Below are 15,660 nucleotides of genomic sequence, written 5' to 3'. Positions count from 1 at the left end.
TATAGGCTTTGACACTAACTCAAAATCTAATAATTTATACACAAATGTCCCCAGATATAAGGTTGGAAGACGGTTTACGTCCCCACTTGTAAACCTGAAATTAGCTCAAAACTTAAGTGTTAAGCCTTTAAAAGGTCCGATTACCTAAATTTCATTATAATAATCAATATTTAAACTATAAAATTAAAATATACATGAAATTAGAAAATGTGTGTTTAAAAGACCCCACTTCTCTGTTGAAATGACAGTGAAGGTCCCCGCTTGTAAATTTATCGAGTGTGAAAAATGAAATTGAAATACCTGATGGAACCATATAGGCTTTGACACTAACTCAAAATCTAATAATTTATACACAAATGTCCCCAGATATAAGGTTGAAGACGGTTTAGGTCCCCACTTGTAAACCTGAAATTAGCTTAAAACTTAAGTGTTAAGCCTTTAAAAGGTCCGATTACCTATATTTCATTCTGATAATCAATATATTAACTATAAAATTAAAATATACATGAAATTAGAAAATGTGTGTTTAAAAGATCCCACTTCTCTGTTGAAATGACAGTGAAGGTCCCCGCTTGTAAATTTATCGAGTGTGAAAAATGAAATTGAAATACCTGATGGAACCATATAGGCTTTGACACTAACTCAAAATCTAATAATTTATACACAAATGTCCCCAGATATAAGGTTGGAAGACGGTTTTGGTCCCCACTTTTAAACCTGAAATTAGCTCAAAACTTAAAAGTTAAGCCTTTTAAAGGTCCGATTACCTAAATTTCATTATAATAATCAATATTTAAACTATAAAATTAAAATATACATGAAATTAGAAAATGTGTGTTTAAAAGACCCCACTTCTCTGTTGAAATGACAGTGAAGGTCCCCACTTGTAAATTTATCGAGTGTGAAAAATGAAATTGAAATACCTGATGGAACCATATAGGCTTTGACACTAACTCAAAATCTAATAATTTATACACAAATGTCCCCAGATATAAGGTAGGAAGATGGTTTAGGTCCCCACTTGTAAACCTGAAATTAGCTCAAAACTTAAGTGTTAAGCCTTTAAAAGGTCCGATTACCTATATTTCATTCTGATAATCAATATTTTAACTATAAAATTAAAATATACATGAAATTAGAAAATGTGTGTTTAAAAGACCCCACTTCTCTGTTGAAATGACAGTGAAGGTCCCCACTTGTAAATTTATCGAGTGTGAAAAATGAAATTGAAATACCTGATGGAACCATATAGGCTTTGACACTAACTCAAAATCTAATTATAAAAAAAAACGTCTTGGTTTAGACCAAGGCCGAAAAAACAAACGATATGTGTGAGGTTTATCATTTGACTGAAGTTTCATATGTTGCAATTGTTTTAGTTATTTTTATCCATTTAATCCTTAATCAATATTAAATTCAATCAACTGATTTTACTGTTAATCGATCCATTCCCTCTAAATTAATTTAAAAATTACATATCTACGCTTTTTCAAGAACAATTACATTTTCCTAAAACATTTTATCATGAAATTAATTATTTTGAAGGGAGTACGTGTTAAGGGGTCAATATTGAATATTTAAAATATTCTACTGACTTTCAAAAAAGAGCAGGTGAACTTTGACATAATTCGAAAGGAAAATGTAAATATTTAATAGTGGATGCCAAACAAGGGTGTTGCATGAATTTATACATTTAATTTCGTTAATCGAAATGCTACATTTCTATTGTCGCCTCTATGAAGAAAAGATTGCACTGCAATTTCCCTCTCCGTGCTTTAAAATTTCTTGGTCATAATTCAGTCTTCATTTGAAACGTCATTTCTACATTGTTGGCGCTACTTGTTCACCGGTTACGTATTACGTGTAATCATTTTAGTACGCATAAAGACCATTTCGAAAAACACAAAGGGGCGAGGCCACCATTGGGGTATTCTCCCTCACACCAAGGGTCACTGCCAGACTGTGCCAAAGTTCACTACAGGCAAGAGGCTAGTCAACTCTCACCGCCTATAGCGGGGCTTCTAGGCAAGAGAGAGAGAAGACCTCAATGGTGGCTGTGTTTTAATTATCTGTATGTAAGTTCCAAAATGGTCCACTCACTTACAAATGAACACCGATTACACTGAGTGATCGGTCCTTCAGGCGCTAGCGAGTGTCAAGCCACAACCGTAATCATTCATGTACACAAATGTTTTATAGTTTTAGGTTATTAAGGTTGGCGGGCAAGTCCGGAATAAGTTATTTATCATAATTTCTTGAACATCAGTCTTCTCAGAAACTTACTACAGATTTAAACTTTTTTGGTGCAAACTTCAAAATTTGTCAAGCCAGCCTTAATAGACCTTTTCACACTTATGGCCGCGCATGAGAAGTTGCAATGTTTGGGGGCATGAGTTATAGCGCTTCTATGGAGTTAACGTGTAAACTAAACTACGATGGACGTATGGGAGAACTTTTTGAAATTTAATATTAAAATAAAATGCCTAGTATTTAAAACCTAGATAGTACAATTAAAACCATGTTAAGAAATAAAGTGTTTAAGTTCTAATGGAAACGATGCATTGATATTAGTACGCCGCTATAACTCACTAAGCCTTGGCGACGGCATGGGATCATCGCTTCATCGGCAAATAGACGGCGATGTCCGCCGATGCCGCTCCCGAAAGCGCTGCCCGTAAGCTCTGGTGCCCAATTTAGTGTGTAGAATTTCATTAAATGCCCTAATTTTACGTTTATCAATTAAATTCGATAAAATTTTACCTCGGAAGTTCAATTAATACTTTTACAACAAGTAATACAACACTGTTTTATAAAAATAAACTCGAATGTGTAGCAAATAAGGCAAAAGGAATGGTTAAAAGTACTGCGCTGCCCCCAAACATTCTTTCTACGCATGCTCACCTCTCGAAATTTTTCCCCCCTTTTCACCCCCGCTCTACCGGTGAAAAGGTCTATTAAAACTATGCCCGTCAAGGTGCTTTCAAGTTATTAATCGTCGACACGAAATCCCTTCAAAATAATTAATTTCATGATAAAATGTTTTCGGAAAATGTAATTGTTCTTGAAAAAGCGTAGATATGTAATTTTTCAATTAATTTAGAGGGAATGGATCGATTAACAGTAAAATCAGTTGATTGAATTTAATATTGATTAAGGATTAAATGGATAAAAATAACTAAAACAATTGCAACATATGAAACTTCAGTCAAATGATAAACCTCACACATATCGTTTGTTTTTTCGGCCTTGGTCTAAACCAAGACGTTTTTTTTTATAATATCTGTCACTTCAGTCTTAATGTAATTAAAATTTGAATAATTTTATTTTTGCTTTACCGTCATACATTTGGGGTTGATCAATTTCAAATTGCTTAAAGAAGTACTTAATTATAGTTAATTACATTTAACTTATATCCAATAACATTGATTTTCATAAGCATATAATGTTGTACTTTATTTATGAAAGTTTAACAAGATGGCCACGGCCAAATTAGAGCCCCATCGTTTGTAAGGCTCCATCTATCGAGGACGTTCTATCTTTGGAATAGGTATTAATTACCCTTAACCCCATCCATTTTAAATCATTAATAAATCGTTATCACATTTAAAAGCATCAATAAAAATCACCAATGAAAGAAAATCTTCATTAGTGAATAGCCCCTCGACGCGGTGCTTTTAACAGTGCTAAAATGATTGCTTGGAACCACTAAATAATCCCTCAAGTACCTACAAACACCCACAAGTACCCGGGGCAAGTACCGACAAGCACCTACAAGCACCCACAAGTACCTACAAGTACCCACAAGTACCTACAAACACCCACAAGTACCCGGGGCAAGTACCCACAAGTACCTACAATCACCCACAAGTACCCGGGGCAAGTACCCACAAGTACCTACAATCACCCACAAGTACCTACAATCACCCACAAGTACCTACAAGCACCCACAAGTACCCGGGGCAAGTACCCACAAGTACCTACAATCACCCACAAGTACCTACAAGTACCCACAAGTACCTACAAGCACCCACAAGTACCCGGGGCAAGTACCCACAAGTACCCGGGGCAAGTACCCACAAGTACCCGGGGCAAGTACCCACAAGTACCTACAAGCACCCACAAGTACCTACAATCACCCACAAGTACCTACAATCACCCACAAGTACCTACAATCACCCACAAGTACCTACAATCACCCACAAGTACCTACAATCACCCACAAGTACCTACAAGCACCCACAAGTACCTACAATCACCCACAAGTACCTACAAGTACCCACAAGCACCCACAAGCACCCACAAGTACCTACAAGCACCCACAAGTACCTACAAGCACCCACAAGTACCTACAAGCACCCACAAGTACCTACAAGCACCCACAAGTACCTACTAGCACTCACAAGTACCTACAAGCACTCACAAGTACCTACAAGCACTCACAAGTACCTACAAGCACTCACAAGTACCTACAAGCACTCACAAGTACCTACAAGCACTCACAAGTATCTACAAGCACTCACAAGTACCTACAAGCACTCACAAGTACCTACAAGCACTCACAAGTACCCACAAGCACTCACAAGTACCCACAAGTACCTACAAGTATCCACAAGCACCCACAAGTACCTACAAGCACCCACAAGTACCTACAAGCACCCACAAGTACCTACAAGCACCCACAAGTACCTACAAACACCGACAAGCACCTACAAACACCGACAAGCACCTACAAACACCGACAAGCACCCACAAGTACCTACATGCAGCCACAAGTACCTACAAGCAGCCACAAGTACCTACAAGCAGCCACAAGTACCTACAAGCACCCACAAGTATCTACAATTACCCACAAGTACCTACTAGTACTCACAAGTACCTACAAGTACCCACAAGTACCTACTAGTACCCACAAGCACCCACAAGTACCTACTAGTACCCACAAGTACCCACAAGTACCTACAAGCACCCACAAGTACCTACAAGCACTCACAAGTACCTACAAGCACTCACAAGTACCTACAAGCACTCACAAGTACCCACAAGTACCTACAAGTACCCACAAGTACCTACAAGTATCCACAAGTACCTAAAAGTATCCACAAGTACCTACAAGTATCCACAAGTACCTACAAGTGCCCACAAGCACCTACAAGTATCCACAAGCACCCACAAGTACCCACAAGTACCTACAAGCACCCACAAGTACCTACAAACACCGACAAGCACCTATAAACACCGACAAGCACCCACAGGTACCCACAAGTACCTACAAGCACCCACAAGTACCTACAAGCACCCACAAGTATCTACAATTACCCACAAGTACCTACTAGTACCCACAAGTACCTACAATCACCCACAAGTACCTACAAGTACCGACAAGTACCTACAAGTACCGACAAGTACCTACAAGTACCCACAAGTACCTACAAGTACCCACAAGTACCCACAAGTACCCACAAGTACCTACAAGTACCCACAAGTACCTACAAGTACCCACAAGTACCCACAAGTACCTACTAGTACCCACAAGTACCTACTAGTACCCACAAGTACCTACAAGCACCCACAAGTACCTACAAGCACCCACAAGTACCTACAAGCACCCACAAGTACCTACAAGCACCCACAAGTACCTACAAGCACCCACAAGTACCTACAAGCACCCACAAGTACCTATAAACACCCACAAGCACCCACAAGTACCTACAAGCACCCACAAGCACCTACAAGCACCCACAAGCACCTACAAGCACCCACAAGTACCTACAAGCACCCACAAGTACCTACAAGCACCCACAAGTACCCACAAGTACCTACAAGTACCTACAATCACCTACAAGTACCTACAATCACCTACAAGTACCTACAATCACCCACAAGTACCCGGGGCAAGCACCCACAAGTACCCTGGGCAAGCACCCACAAGTACCCTGGGAGACACCCACAAGTACCCTGGGCAAGCAACCACAAGTACCCTGGGCAAGCACCCACAAGTACCCTGGGCAAGCACCCACAAGTACCCTGGGCAAGCACCCACAAGTACCCTGGGCAAGCACCCACAAGTACCCTGGGCAAGCACCCGGGGCAAGTACCCACAAGCACCCACAAGTACCTACAAGCAGCCACAAGTACCCACAAGTACCTACAAGCACCCACAAGTACCTAAAAGCACCCACAAGTACCCACAAGTACCTAAAAGCACCCACAAGTACCTACAAGTACCCACAAGCACCTACAAGTACCCACAAGCACCTACAAGTACCCACAAGTACCCACAAGAACCCACAAGAACCCACAAGTACCCACAAGAACCCACAAGTACCTACAAGCGCCCACAAGTACCCACAAGAACCCACAAGTACCTACAAGCACCCACAAGCATCTACAAGCATCTACAAGTACCCACAAGCACCTACAAGTACCCACAAGTACCTGGATCACGCGACTCGCGGACGCAGGCTGCTCGCGCTATAGGTTCAACTTCCACAGAATGAAGCAAACTGAAAACGTCAACATAACTTGTTATCAGCCACAAAGCTAGGCCCTCCCTTGTTCTCAATCTGGTTGAAAATTGAAGAAATGGGTATCAGCGCGCTAACAGGTTAACCTGACGTTTAACTCAAGAGCCGTACTTCCGTAATTAACTAAAATTAACATACTTAGACTTAATTGTTTTTCATGACACTTGCAAAAGGCACACCCTGAATACTTAATTGTTAAATTAAGAGTATTCCGAAAAGTAACTTCGCTCTAGTTTTTCAGTTAGAGGTGGCTAAATATCATGAAAAACCCCATGTTAATCTCCATAGGAAAATTGGTAAAAGCATGTGAATTTTGCTTTAACGTTACAAAAGAGTATCAAGTCATATCTACAAGGGCCTGCCGGCCCTGTAGAATAATTTATACACAAATGTCCCCAGATATAAGGTAGGAAGACGGTTTAGGTCCCCACTTGTAAACCTGAAATTAGCTCAAAACTTAAGTGTTAAGCCTTTAAAAGGTCCGATTACCTATATTTCATTCTGATAATCAATATTCTAACTATAAAATTAAAATATACATGAAATTAGAAAATGTGTGTTTAAAAGACCTTACTTGTCTGTTGAAATGACAGTTAAGGTCCCCACTTGTAAATTTATCGAGTGTGAAAAATGAAATTGAAATACCTGATGGAACCATATAGGCTTTGACTCTAACTCAAAATCTAATAATTTATACACAAATGTCCCCAGATATAAGGTTGGAAGACGGTTTAGGTCCCCACTTGTAAACCTGAAATTAGCTTAAAACTTAAGTGTTAAGCCTTTAAAAGGTCCGATTACCTATATTTCATTCTGATAATCAATATATTAACTATAAAATTAAAATATACATGAAACTAGAAAATGTGTGTTTAAAAGACCCCACTTCTCTGTTGAAATGACAGTGAAGGTCCCCGCTTGTAAATTTATCGAGTGTGAAAAATGAAATTGAAATACCTGATGGAACCATATAGGCTTTGACACTAACTCAAAATCTAATAATTTATACACAAATGTCCCCAGATATAAGGTAGGAAGACGGTTTAGGTCCCCACTTGTAAACCTGAAATTAGCTCAAAACTTAAGTGTTAAGCCTTTAAAAGGTCCGATTACCTATATTTCATTCTGATAATCAATATTCTAACTATAAAATTAAAATATACATGAAATTAGAAAATGTGTGTTTAAAAGACCTTACTTGTCTGTTGAAATGACAGTTAAGGTCCCCACTTGTAAATTTATCGAGTGTGAAAAATGAAATTGAAATACCTGATGGAACCATATAGGCTTTGACTCTAACTCAAAATCTAATAATTTATACACAAATGTCCCCAGATATAAGGTTGGAAGACGGTTTAGGTCCCCACATGTAAACCTGAAATTAGCTTAAAACTTAAGTGTTAAGCCTTTAAAAGGTCCGATTACCTATATTTCATTCTGATAATCAATATATTAACTATAAAATTAAAATATACATGAAACTAGAAAATGTGTGTTTAAAAGACCCCACTTCTCTGTTGAAATGACAGTGAAGGTCCCCGCTTGTAAATTTATCGAGTGTGAAAAATGAAATTGAAATACCTGATGGAACCATATAGGCTTTGACACTAACTCAAAATCTAATAATTTATACACAAATGTCACCAGATATAAGGTTGGAAGACGGTTTACGTCCCCTGAAATTAGCTCAAAACTTAAGTGTTAAGCCTTTAAAAGGTCCGATTACCTAAATTTCATTATAATAATCAATATTTAAACTATAAAATTAAAATATACATGAAACTAGAAAATGTGTGTTTAAAAGACCCCACTTCTCTGTTGAAATGACAGTGAAGGTCCCCGCTTGTAAATTTATCGAGTGTGAAAAATGAAATTGAAATACCTGATGGAACCATATAGGCTTTGACACTAACTCAAAATCTAATAATTTATACACAAATGTCCCCAGATATAAGGTAGGAAGACGGTTTAGGTCCCCACTTGTAAACCTGAAATTAGCTCAAAACTTAAGTGTTAAGCCTTTAAAAGGTCCGATTACCTATATTTCATTCTGATAATCAATATTCTAACTATAAAATTAAAATATACATGAAATTAGAAAATGTGTGTTTAAAAGACCTTACTTGTCTGTTGAAATGACAGTTAAGGTCCCCACTTGTAAATTTATCGAGTGTGAAAAATGAAATTGAAATACCTGATGGAACCATATAGGCTTTGACTCTAACTCAAAATCTAATAATTTATACACAAATGTCCCCAGATATAAGGTTGGAAGACGGTTTAGGTCCCCACTTGTAAACCTGAAATTAGCTTAAAACTTAAGTGTTAAGCCTTTAAAAGGTCCGATTACCTATATTTCATTCTGATAATCAATATATTAACTATAAAATTAAAATATACATGAAACTAGAAAATGTGTGTTTAAAAGACCCCACTTCTCTGTTGAAATGACAGTGAAGGTCCCCGCTTGTAAATTTATCGAGTGTGAAAAATGAAATTGAAATACCTGATGGAACCATATAGGCTTTGACACTAACTCAAAATCTAATAATTTATACACAAATGTCACCAGATATAAGGTTGGAAGACGGTTTACGTCCCCTGAAATTAGCTCAAAACTTAAGTGTTAAGCCTTTAAAAGGTCCGATTACCTAAATTTCATTATAATAATCAATATTTAAACTATAAAATTAAAATATACATGAAATTAGAAAATGTGTGTTTAAAAGACCCCACTTCTCTGTTGAAATGACAGTGAAGGTCCCCGCTTGTAAATTTATCGAGTGTGAAAAATGAAATTGAAATACCTGATGGAACCATATAGGCTTTGACACTAACTCAAAATCTAATAATTTATACACAAATGTCCCCAGATATAAGGTTGGAAGACGGTTTACGTCCCCACTTGTAAACCTGAAATTAGCTCAAAACTTAAGTGTTAAGCCTTTAAAAGGTCCGATTACCTAAATTTCATTATAATAATCAATATTTAAACTATAAAATTAAAATATACATGAAATTAGAAAATGTGTGTTTAAAAGACCCCACTTCTCTGTTGAAATGACAGTGAAGGTCCCCGCTTGTAAATTTATCGAGTGTGAAAAATGAAATTGAAATACCTGATGGAACCATATAGGCTTTGACACTAACTCAAAATCTAATAATTTATACACAAATGTCCCCAGATATAAGGTTGGAAGACGGTTTAGGTCCCCACTTGTAAACCTGAAATTAGATCAAAACTTAAGTGTTAAGCCTTTAAAAGGTCCGATTACCTAAATTTCATTATAATAATCAATATTTAAACTATAAAATTAAAATATACATGAAATTAGAAAATGTGTGTTTAAAAGACCCCACTTGTCTGTTGAAATGACAGTTAAGGTCCCCACTTGTAAATTTATCGAGTGTGAAAAATGAAATTGAAATACCTGATGGAACCATATAGGCTTTGACACTAACTCAAAATCTAATAATTTATACACAAATGTCGCCAGATATATGGTAGGAAGACGGTTTAGGTCCCCGATTGTAAACCTGAAATTAGCTCAAAACTTAAGTGTTAAGCCTTTAAAAGGTCCGATTACCAAAATTTCATTATTATAATCAATATTTAAACTATAAAATTAAAATATACATGAAATTAGAAAATGTGTGTTTAAAACACCCCACTTGTCTGTTGAAATGACAGTTAAGGTCCCCACTTGTAAATTTATCGATTGTGAAAAATGAAATTGAAATACCTGATGGAACCATATAGGCTTTGACACTAACTCAAAATCTAAAAATTTATACACAAATGTCCCCAGATATAAGGTTGGAAGACGGTTTTGGTCCCCACTTTTAAACCTGAAATTAGCTCAAAACTTAAGTGTTAAGCCTTTTAAAGGTCCGATTACCTAAATTTCATTATAATAATCAATATTTAAACTATAAAATTAAAATATACATGAAATTAGAAAATGTGTGTTTAAAAGACCCCACTTGTCTGTTGAAATGACAGTTAAGGTCCCCACTTGTAAATTTATCGAGTGTGAAAAATGAAATTGAAATACCTGATGGAACCATATAGGCTTTGACACTAACTCAAAATCTAATAATTTATACACAAATGTCCCCAGATATAAGGTTGGAAGACGGTTTTGGTCCCCACTTTTAAACCTGAAATTAGCTCAAAACTTAAGTGTTAAGCCTTTTAAAGGTCCGATTACCTAAATTTCATTATAATAATCAATATATTAACTATAAAATTAAAATATACATGAAACTAGAAAATGTGTGTTTAAAAGACCCCACTTCTCTGTTGAAATGACAGTGAAGGTCCCCGCTTGTAAATTTATCGAGTGTGAAAAATGAAATTGAAATACCTGATGGAACCATATAGGCTTTGACACTAACTCAAAATCTAATAATTTATACACAAATGTCACCAGATATAAGGTTGGAAGACGGTTTACGTCCCCTGAAATTAGCTCAAAACTTAAGTGTTAAGCCTTTAAAAGGTCCGATTACCTAAATTTCATTATAATAATCAATATTTAAACTATAAAATTAAAATGTACATGAAATTAGAAAATGTGTGTTTAAAAGACCCCACTTCTCTGTTGAAATGACAGTGAAGGTCCCCGCTTGTAAATTTATCGAGTGTGAAAAATGAAATTGAAATACCTGATGGAACCATATAGGCTTTGACACTAACTCAAAATCTAATAATTTATACACAAATGTCCCCAGATATAAGGTTGGAAGACGGTTTACGTCCCCACTTGTAAACCTGAAATTAGCTCAAAACTTAAGTGTTAAGCCTTTAAAAGGTCCGATTACCTAAATTTCATTATAATAATCAATATTTAAACTATAAAATTAAAATATACATGAAATTAGAAAATGTGTGTTTAAAAGACCCCACTTCTCTGTTGAAATGACAGTGAAGGTCCCCGCTTGTAAATTTATCGAGTGTGAAAAATGAAATTGAAATACCTGATGGAACCATATAGGCTTTGACACTAACTCAAAATCTAATAATTTATACACAAATGTCCCCAGATATAAGGTTGGAAGACGGTTTAGGTCCCCACTTGTAAACCTGAAATTAGATCAAAACTTAAGTGTTAAGCCTTTAAAAGGTCCGATTACCTAAATTTCATTATAATAATCAATATTTAAACTATAAAATTAAAATATACATGAAATTAGAAAATGTGTGTTTAAAAGACCCCACTTGTCTGTTGAAATGACAGTTAAGGTCCCCACTTGTAAATTTATCGAGTGTGAAAAAGGAAATTGAAATACCTGATGGAACCATATAGGCTTTGACACTAACTCAAAATCTAATAATTTATACACAAATGTCGCCAGATATATGGTAGGAAGACGGTTTAGGTCCCCGATTGTAAACCTGAAATTAGCTCAAAACTTAAGTGTTAAGCCTTTAAAAGGTCCGATTACCAAAATTTCATTATAATAATCAATATTTAAACTATAAAATTAAAATATACATGAAATTAGAAAATGTGTGTTTAAAACACCCCACTTGTCTGTTGAAATGACAGTTAAGGTCCCCACTTGTAAATTTATCGATTGTGAAAAATGAAATTGAAATACCTGATGGAACCATATAGGCTTTGACACTAACTCAAAATCTAAAAATTTATACACAAATGTCCCCAGATATAAGGTTGGAAGACGGTTTTGGTCCCCACTTTTAAACCTGAAATTAGCTCAAAACTTAAGTGTTAAGCCTTTTAAAGGTCCGATTACCTAAATTTCATTATAATAATCAATATTTAAACTATAAAATTAAAATATACATGAAATTAGAAAATGTGTGTTTAAAAGACCCCACTTGTCTGTTGAAATGACAGTTAAGGTCCCCACTTGTAAATTTATCGAGTGTGAAAAATGAAATTGAAATACCTGATGGAACCATATAGGCTTTGACACTAACTCAAAATCTAATAATTTATACACAAATGTCCCCAGATATAAGGTTGGAAGACGGTTCAGGTCCCCACTTGTAAACCTGAAATTAGCTTAAAACTTAAGTGTTAAGCCTTTAAAAGGTCCGATTACCTATATTTCATTCTGATAATCAATATTTAAACTATAAAATTAAAATATACATGAAATTAGAAAATGTGTGTTTAAAAGACCCCACTTCTCTGTTGAAATGACAGTGAAGGTCCCCACTTGTAAATTTATCGAGTGTGAAAAATGAAATTGAAATACCTGATGGAACCATATAGGCTTTGACACTAACTCAAAATCTAATAATTTATACACAAATGTCCCCAGATATAAGGTAGGAAGATGGTTTAGGTCCCCACTTGTAAACCTGAAATTAGCTCAAAACTTAAGTGTTAAGCCTTTAAAAGGTCCGATTACCTATATTTCATTCTGATAATCAATATTCTAACTATAAAATTAAAATATACATGAAATTAGAAAATGTGTGTTTAAAAGACCTTACTTGTCTGTTGAAATGACAGTTAAGGTCCCCACTTGTAAATTTATCGAGTGTGAAAAATGAAATTGAAATACCTGATGGAACCATATAGGCTTAGACACTAACTCAAAATCTAATAATTTATACACAAATGTCCCCAGATATAAGGTTGGAAGACGGTTTAGGTCCCCACTTGTAAACCTGAAATTAGCTTAAAACTTAAGTGTTAAGCCTTTAAAAGGTCCGATTACCTATATTTCATTCTGATAATCAATATTTTAACTATAAAATTAAAATATACATGAAATTAGAAAATGTGTGTTTTAAAGACCCCACTTCTCTGTTGAAATGACAGTGAAGGTCCCCACTTGTAAATTTATCGAGTGTGAAAAATGAAATTGAAATACCTGATGGAACCATATAGGCTTTGACACTAACTCAAAATCTAATTATAAAAAAAACGTCTTGGTTTAGACCAAGGCCGAAAAAACAAACGATATGTGTGAGGTTTATCATTTGACTGAAGTTTCATATGTTGCAATTGTTTTAGTTATTTTTATCCATTAAATCCTTAATCAATATTAAATTCAATCAACTGATTTTACTGTTAATCGATCCATTCCCTCTAAATTAATTTAAAAATTACATATCTACGCTTTTTCAAGAACAATTACATTTTCCGAAAACATTTTATCATGAAATTAATTATTTTGAAGGGAGTACGTGTTAAGGGGTCAATATTGAATATTTAAAATATTCTACTGACTTTCAAAAAAGAGCAGGTGAACTTTGACATAATTCGAAAGGAAAATGTAAATATTTAATAGTGGATGCCAAACAAGGGTGTTGCATGAATTTATACATTTAATTTCGTTAATCGAAATGCTACATTTCTATTGTCGCCTCTATGAAGAAAAGATTGCACTGCAATTTCCCTCTCCGTGCTTTAAAATTTCTTGGTCATAATTCAGTCTTCATTTGAAACGTCATTTCTACATTGTTGGCGCTACTTGTTCACCGGTTACGTATTACGTGTAATCATTTTAGTACGCATAAAAACCATTTCGAAAAACACAAAGGGGCGAGGCCACCATTGGGGTATTCTCCCTCACACCAAGGGTCACTGCCAGACTGTGCCAAAGTTCACTACAGGCAAGAGGCTAGTCAACTCTCACCGCCTATAGCGGGGCTTCTAGGCAAGAGAGAGAGAAGACCTCATTGGTGGCTGTGTTTTAATTATCTGTATGTAATTTCCAAAATGGTCCACTCACTTACAAATGAACACCGATTACACTGAGTGATCGGTCCTTCAGGCGCTAGCGAGTGTCAAGCCACAACCGTAATCATTCATGTACACAAATGTTTTATAGTTTTAGGTTATTAAGGTTGGCGGGCAAGTCCGGAATAAGTTATTTATCATAATTTCTTGAACATCAGTCTTCTCAGAAACTTACTACAGATTTAAACTTTTTTGGTGCAAACTTCAAAATTTGTCAAGCCAGCCTTAATAGACCTTTTCACACTTATGGCCGCGCATGAGAAGTTGCAATGTTTGGGGGCATGAGTTATAGCGCTTCTATGGAGTTAACGTGTAAACTAAACTACGATGGACGTATGGGAGAACTTTTTGAAATTTAATATTAAAATAAAATGCCTAGTATTTAAAACCTAGATAGTACAATTAAAACCATGTTAAGAAATAAAGTGTTTAAGTTCTAATGGAAACGATGCATTGATATTAGTACGCCGCTATAACTCACTAAGCCTTGGCGACGGCATGGGATCATCGCTTCATCGGCAAATAGACGGCGATGTCCGCCGATGCCGCTCCCGAAAGCGCTGCCCGTAAGCTCTGGTGCCCAATTTAGTGTGTAGAATTTCATTAAATGCCCTAATTTTACGTTTATCAATTAAATTCGATAAAATTTTACCTCGGAAGTTCAATTAATACTTTTACAACAAGTAATACAACACTGTTTTATAAAAATAAACTCGAATGTGTAGCAAATAAGGCAAAAGGAATGGTTAAAAGTACTGCGCTGCCCCCAAACATTCTTTCTACGCATGCTCACCTCTCGAAATTTTTCCCCCCTTTTCACCCCCGCTCTACCGGTGAAAAGGTCTATTAAAACTATGCCCGTCAAGGTGCTTTCAAGTTATTAATCGTCGACACGAAATCCCTTCAAAATAATTAATTTCATGATAAAATGTTTTCGGAAAATGTAATTGTTCTTGAAAAAGCGTAGATATGTAATTTTTCAATTAATTTAGAGGGAATGGATCGATTAACAGTAAAATCAGTTGATTGAATTTAATATTGATTAAGGATTAAATGGATAAAAATAACTAAAACAATTGCAACATATGAAACTTCAGTCAAATGATAAACCTCACACATATCGTTTGTTTTTTCGGCCTTGGTCTAAACCAAGACGTTTTTTTTATAATATCTGTCACTTCAGTCTTAATGTAATTAAAATTTGAATAATTTTATTTTTGCTTTACCGTCATACATTTGGGGTTGATCAATTTCAAATTGCTTAAAGAAGTACTTAATTATAGTTAATTACATTTAACTTATATCCAATAACATTGATTTTCATAAGCATATAATGTTGTACTTTATTTATGAAAGTTTAACAAGATGGCCACGGCCAATTTAGAGCCCCATCGTTTGTAAGGCTCCATCTA

The sequence above is a fragment of the Phalangium opilio genome, unplaced genomic scaffold (assembly GCF_054372755.1).
Source record: "Phalangium opilio isolate 3A_F unplaced genomic scaffold, DU_Popi_V2 ptg000043l_1, whole genome shotgun sequence".
NCBI classification, from domain to species: domain Eukaryota; kingdom Metazoa; phylum Arthropoda; class Arachnida; order Opiliones; family Phalangiidae; genus Phalangium; species Phalangium opilio.
This window is presented reverse-complemented; position numbering follows the sequence as displayed.